At 41.0% G+C, this 7,572-nt stretch overlaps 1 pseudogene; it reads left to right on the forward strand.

The window, feature by feature from the left end:
• The first annotated feature begins 2,902 nt into the window (after nucleotides 1–2,902).
• LOC116475025 (ubiquitin domain-containing protein UBFD1-like) lies at nucleotides 2,903–4,137 on the forward strand (annotated as a pseudogene).
• The last annotated feature ends 3,435 nt before the right edge of the window (nucleotides 4,138–7,572 follow it).

Genomic DNA, 7,572 nt, shown 5'->3' on the forward strand with positions numbered 1-7,572 from the left:
AATTAACAAAAATTCCTTTAAAATTAGATATAACATTCAAAGCTGTTTAGAATAAAATAGACAGTGATGTTATATTGCTGGCAGGAGTAGAAATTAAAAAATTATTTGGTTTATAACATTTGACCCAGTAATTCAATTTCTGGGAATCTCTCGCAGAAAAAATCTGTATTAAAGACAAAGGTTCAAGTATAATACAAAAAGGGAATGTGACTGATGATATATTTTTAAAATTAGAAATGCTCTTCTTTCCTTCTCTTGTTCCCTTCTATTTAGTTGTTCACTTCTCAAGTAATTCAATCCAAAACCTATTAGACTGGGGCCCAGCAAGGTGTGTGTCCCCATAGTGTGAGTAGGAAACCCGTAAGGGATGCCAAAACTTCACTGGGGTGAAAAGGGGGTCCCTGCTGGGGAGTGATTCAGCTAAGGCTGAAGAAACCCCAGCAGTTGTAGGAAAGAGTGTGTGTGTGTGTGTGTGTGTGTGTGTGTGTGTGTGTAAAGAAGTGACTGGAGCAAAGAGTGTGTGTGTGTGTGTGTGTAAAGAAGTGACTGGAGGAAAGTGTGTGTGTGTTTGTGTGTGTGTAAAGAAGTGAATGATATGGTTTGGCTCTCTGTCTCCACCCAAATCCCACGTCAAATTGTAATCCCATGTGTTGAGGGAGGGTCCTGGTGGGAGGTGATTGGACCATGAGGGTGGATTTCCCCCATGCTGTTCACATGATAATGAGTTCTCATGAGATCTGATGGTTCAAGTGTGTGGCACTTCGTTCTCTCTCCTGCTGCCTTGTGACGTAGGTACTGCTTGCTTCCTCTTTATATTCCACCATGATTGTAGGTTTCCTGAGGCATCCCAGTCATGTCTCCTGTTAAGCCTGCAGAACTGATTCACTTAAACCTCTTTTCTTCATAAATTACCAAGTCTCAGGTAGTTCTTTATAATACTGTGAGAACAGACTAATATAGTGGCCCACAGTAGGGAATCATAGCCCAAGCAGGGTAAGGAAGGAATTCTCAGGGTGACAGGCTGGTGGCAATTAGGGGAACTGGTTACATAAAAGAGGACTGATCAATTAAGTACTATCACATGCCACACGATGTTTCTGTTAATGACAGACCACATATAGGATGGTGGTCCCATAAGGTTATAATACCATATTTTTACTGTCCATTTTATATGTTTAGATACATAGGTACTTACCATTATGTTACGATTGCCTACAGTATTCAGTACAGTAACATGCTGCACAGGTTTGCAGCCTAGAAGCAACAAGCTATACAATATAGCCTAGATGTGCAGTAGGCTACACTATCAAGGTTTGTGTAAGTGCACTCTTTGATGCTCACACAATGAAATCGCTTAATGATGCATTTCTCAGGATGTATCCCCATCATAAAGTGAAGCAAAACTGCTGGTTTCTAAACCAACAACTGGCCACTAGTGGGCTCTTTGATTTTGGGATGATATTACTCCCAGGGTTTTCTCCCTTTCTTTAATTGTAACTTGTTTCTCTGTCAGTGAGAAACCTGGCTCCCTTATCCTCAATACATTTGCAGTCATGCAATTATTGGAGTGAAGCATCACTGCAATGTCACCTTCCAATATTATCACTTATCAGAGTATATTATTTTAGTTTACACCTTTGCTTTCCCCTTGAATTAAACTCTTTAAGTTCAGATACTGAATTGTACCCATCTTTGTATTCTCAGCCCTTATATAGGGCCTGACAAATAAAAATGTTTAATATTTTCTTATGGGATGAATACACAACAATTTTAGATGTAACAGTTAAATAAAAATCCAAAGCACTTCATGAGTGAATGTGAAAATGAGTGGGGCAGACAGTAAGTAGTCTTATAGGCTCTGAGAAAAAAAAAAAAAACTATAGCATTTTATGAAGGCTTTATTCTATTCTGGAGCCATTCCTTAACTCAAGAAGAGAATTTGATCAGATGACAGGAGAAAAAAGTTACAAGTGCAAAAGGAAAGGGAAAGAACTGGAATGAGTATGGTGTGTTTATGGTGCATTAGGAAACTCTCCCTCTGATGTAGAGAGAAACATAAGCTGAGATTGGACTATATGGTGCGGGGGAGTAGTTTGTGGAGCACTTCGGAAGTCAGGTTGAGGAATTCATATAGTATAGGAAAAAGATTAAGAGCACAACTTTTCTTTTCAAGCTCAGTTTGCATCCTGGTACCACCAGTAGCTAGGTGATTCTGGGAGTTTTCTTAATGTTCTAAAATTCTTCCAAATGTATGTATAATTGTATATTTATAGGATTCTTATGATTAAAATAATTAATCCACATAAAAAATTGTATAGCGCCCAACATATGGCAAGTATTCTATGAAAATTAGTTGTTGACATCGTAATTATAATTAATTGGAGCCACATTCTACAACTGCATGATGTTAGCAATAATATTCTAGAAAAATTAATTCTCGTGTAGGACTAGGCAGAGCCTGGAATTTGAAGACAAATTGACTATGAAAATAATCTTGGCCTATGGTAAAAACAAACAAACAAACAAAACATTGATTAGAACAGTGAGAAAGAAAAGAAAGAACTCTGAGAAATAAGTTTAAGAAAAAATGTGTAATGCAATAAGTAATTGCAGTGGAGGAGCACAGAAAATAGAAGCATCAAAAAAATAATGTCGGTTGGACATGGTGACTAACATCTGTAAACCCAGCATTTTGGGAGGCTGAGACAGGAGGATCACTTGAGCCCAGGAGTTCGAGGCTGCAGTGAGCTATGATTACGCCACTGTACTCAGGCACGGGTGACAGAGGGAGACCCTGTCTCAAAAAAATCAGAAACAAAATTACAATGTTTTAAACTCTTGAGCCAAAGAGAACATAGTTACCCTTGGAAAAAATACATAATGGAAGAAACTCTGGTACACAATCATCATGGCAGCGGCCGGGGCCCCGGATGGCATGGAGGAACCTGGCATGGACACCGAGGCTGAGATCATGGCGACCGAGGCGTTGGCTCCGCCCCTCAACTGCTTGGAGGCCGAAGCCGCGGCGGGAGCGGGGGCAGGGACGGTGGCCGAGGACTCCCGCACCGCGCGAGGCAGCCTGCAGCCTGCAGCCGGCCCCTGGGGACCCCGTGTCCCAGGCTTCTGTCAGCAACGGCGAAGACACGGGCGGCAGCGCAGACAGGGAGCTGGTGGACCTGAAGATCATCTGGAACAAGACCAAACACGACGTGAAGTTCCCCCTGGACAGCACAGGCTCCGAACTGAAACAGAAGATCCACCGATTACAGGTCTCCCGCCTGCCATACAGAAAGTCATGTATAAGGGACTCGTCCCTGAGGATAAGACATTGGGAGAAATAAAAGTGACCAGTGGGGCCAAGATCGTGGTGGTTGGCTCCACCATCAATGATGTTTTAGCAGTAAACACACCCAAAGATGCTGCGCAGCAGGATGCAAAGGCTGAAGAAAACAAGAAGGAGCCTCTCTGCAGGCAGAAACAACACAGGAACGTGTTAGATAAAGGAAAATCCAAAGATGTGATGCCATCTGTTAAGGGGGCCCAGGAGCACCTACTAAAGGTACCCCTGTCCAGCATGTACAATAAGTCCGGAGGAAAAGTGAGACTCACCTTAAAGTTAGAACAACACCAGCTGTGGATTGCCACTAAAGAGCGGACTGAGAAATTGCCCGTGGGCTCCATAAAAAATGTGGTCAGTGAACCTATCAAAGGACATGAAGACTACCACATGATGGTGTTTCAGTTGGGCCCCACGAAAGCCTCTTACTACTGACTACTGGGTGTACTGGGTTCCAACTCAATATGTGGATGCAATCAAAGACACTGTGCTGGGGAAATAGCAGTATTTTTGAAAGCACTTTCACCTCTAGCCCAGGAGACTGATCCAAAGTGAAAGACATTGCGGGGAGAGGCCTGCAGCATCACTGGATTTCAGAGTTGTAGACCTTTGTTCACAAAAAATCTATACTCAATCTAAGGCGAGGTGGTGACTGAAGCCAGAGGTGATGTACTTTCACCATTCGCTTAATTTTAACTTAAAATGACCAGTTCCCTTTCTTGCAGTCAGCTTCATGCCATTTTTAAAGTCAATACGATGGAAATCAATAAATCTGAATTCCAAAAAAGAAAAATACATAATGGGAGAAAATCTAATGGGAGGGAAAATGAGAGGAAGGATGACGTGATACTGGGTTTGAAGAGACAACTAGAAATCCATGTAAAATATGTAGCATCTGGTCGAAGAGATAAAGGCCTGGAGTTTAATTAAATGATTAGGACAGCAAGTATATGTTTGAAAAATTATCTGAATAAAAGTAATACAGTGGTAAAAAATTGATAAACCTTTGTTTAAAAAAAAAATTTGTCGGCCGGGCGCGGTGGCTTACGCTTGTAATCCCAGCACTTTGGGAGGCCGAGGTGGGTGGATTGCTTGAGCCTAGGAGTTCGAGACCAGCCTGGCCAACATGGTGAAACCCCATCTCTACTAAAAATAAAAAAAATTAGCCAGGCCTGGTGGCACACACCTGTAAACCCAGCTATTCAGGAGGCTGAGGCACAAGAATCACTTGAACCTGGGAAGCAGAGGTTGCAGTGAGCCGAGATTGCGTGACTGCCCTCCAGCCTAGGTAATACAACAAGACTCCAACTCAAAAAGAAGAAAAAAAAATTTTAAAAAAACTACCTATTAGATACTATGCTCACTACCAGGGTGACTGGAGTCACACTCCAAACCTCAGCATCATGCAATGTTTCCATGTGACAAATCTGCACATGGACCCCCTGTATCAAAATAAAAGTGGAAATAAAAAAACAGAAAATGGCATCTTTATTGACATACAATTCGCATACAATTCACCCATTTAAAGTGTATAATCCGGTGGTTTTTAGTATGTCACTGAGTTGGATGACCATCACCACAATCCATTTTAGAGCATTTTCATCACCCAAGAAAGAAACTCCATAACTATTAATAACTATTAGCAGTTATTTTCTTTTTTTTTTTTTTTTCCGAGGCAGAGTCTTACTCTGTCTCCCAGGCTGGAGTGCAGTGGTGCAATCTCGGCTCACTGCAAGCTCCGCCTCCCGGGTTCACACCATTCTCCTGCCTCAGCCTGTGAGTAGCTGGGACTACAGGCGCATGCCACCACATCCAGCTAATTTTTTTTGTATTTTTAGTAGAGACGGGGTTTCACTGTGTTAGCCAGGATGGTCTGGATCTCCTGACCTCATGATCCGCCCACCTCGGCCTCCCAAAATGCTGGGATTACAGGCGTGAGCCACTGTGCCCAGCCATTAGCAGTTATTTTCAATTTCTTTCCTTCCCAACCCTTGGTCCAGACAATCACTTATCTACTATTTGTCCCTATATATATTTGACTATTCTGTCTCTGTTTATTCTGTTTATTTGCATATTCTAGACTTTTTTTTTTTTTTTTTTTTTGAGACAGGGTCTTGCTCTGTTGACCTGGGTGGAATGAATTGGTGCAATCTCCACTCACTACAACCTCCACCTCCCAGGTTCAAGTGATCTTCCCACCTCAGCCTCCTGAGCAGCTGGGACTACAGGCATGCACTACCATGCCTGGCTAATTTTTGTATTTTTTGTAGAGATGGGGTTCTGCCATGCTAGCCAGGCTGGTCGCAAACTCCTGCACTCAAGCAATCAGCACGCCTCCCAAAGTGCTGGGATTACAGGTGTAAGCCACCATGCCTGGTCTCAACTTTCTAACTGTAATTATACAACATCTCCCCATCCCCTCCCTCCTTCTAAGTGCTCAAGCCTCTGGTAACCATTAGGTTTTTTAGATTCCACATATGAGTGAGATTATGCAGTATTTATCCTTCTGTGCCTGGCTTATTTCACTTAACATGTTTTCCAGGCTCATCCATGCTGTCACAAATGACAGGACTTTGCTCTTCTGTATGACTAAATAATATTCCATTGTGTACATATACCACATTTTCTTTATCCATTCATCCATTGATGGACAACTAGGTTGATTCTATGTCTTGGCTATTGTGAATCATGCTGAAATAAACAAGGGGATGCAGATGTCTCTTCTATATAATGATTTCCTTTCCTTTGAGTAGATTCTCAATAGCGAGGTTGCTGGATCATAGCGTAGTTCTACTTGTACTTTTTTGAAGGACCTCCATACTGTATTCCATAGCAGTTGTCCTGGTTTACATTCCCACCAACAGTGCATAAGTGTTCTCTTTTCTCTATATTCTGGCCAACATTTTTTTAAATTCAGGGGTACATGGTACATGTGCAGACATGTGCAGGCTTGTTACATGCGTATATTGCACGATGCTGAGGTTTGGGTGCCTAACGATCCTGTCACCCAAGTAGTGAACATAATACGTGACAGGTAGTTTTTCAGCCCTTCTCCCATTCTCTTCCTCCCCACTTTTGGAATCCCCAGTGTTTACTGTTCCCTTCTTTGTGTCTGTGTGTACTCAGTGTTTAGCTCCCATTTATAAGTGAGAACACGCAGTATTTGGTTTTCTGTTCCTGCATTAATTCACTTAGGATAATGGCCTCCAGCTGCATCCATGCTGCTGCAAAGGACATGATTTCATTGTTTTGTATGGTTTTGCCAACACTTATCTTTTGTCTTTTTGATAATAGCCATGCTAACAAGTGTCAGGTGATATCCCATTGTGGTTTTGATTTGCATTTCCCTGATTATTGATGCTGAGCATTTTTCATATACCTATTGGCAACTCGTATGTCTTCTATGTCTTTTGCCCATTTTTTAATATTAATAGGGTTACTTGCTGTTTTTTTCACTATTGAATTGTTTGAGTGCCTTGTATATATATTTTGGATATTAATCCCTTATCAGAGATATAGTTTGCAAATATTTTCATCCATTCTGTAAGTTGTCTCTTCACCCTGTTGTTTCATTTGCTGTACAGAAGCTTTTTGTTCCATGTAATTCTATCCATCTATTTTTGCTCTTGTTGCCTTTGCTTTTGTGGTAATATCCAAAACATTCTTGCACAGACCAAAGTTATGGAGTTTCCTCTTAGTTTTCTTTTAGTAGTTTCATTGTTTCAGATCTTACGTTTAAGTTATTAATACATTTCGAGTTGATTTTTGTATATGATAGGAAATAAGGGTCTAATTTCATTTTTCTGCATGCGGATATCCAGTTTTCCCAATACAATTTTTTTAAGAGACTGTCCTTTCCATCGTGTGCTCTTGGTGCCTTTGTCGAAAATCAGTTGGCTATAAATGCATGGATTTACTTCTGAGGTCTCTATTTTGTTTCATTGTTCTATACGTCTGTTTTTATGCTGTTTTGGTTACTATAATTTTGCAGCTTATTTTGAAATCATGAAGTCTGATGCCTCCAGCTTTACTCTTTTTGCTCAAGATTGCTTTGGCTATTTGGTGCCTTTTGTGGTTCTATACAAATTTTAGGATTGTGTTTTCTATTTCTGTGAAGAATGTCGTTGGTATTTTGATAGGGATTGCAATGAATCTATAGTTCATTTTGGGTAGTAGGGACATTTTAACAATCTTAATTTTTGCAATCTATGAACACAGGGTATTGTTCCATTTAT

Source organism: Hylobates moloch, unplaced genomic scaffold (genome assembly GCF_009828535.3).
Source record: "Hylobates moloch isolate HMO894 unplaced genomic scaffold, HMol_V3 SCAFFOLD_2, whole genome shotgun sequence".
Classification (NCBI taxonomy): Eukaryota; Metazoa; Chordata; class Mammalia; order Primates; family Hylobatidae; genus Hylobates; species Hylobates moloch.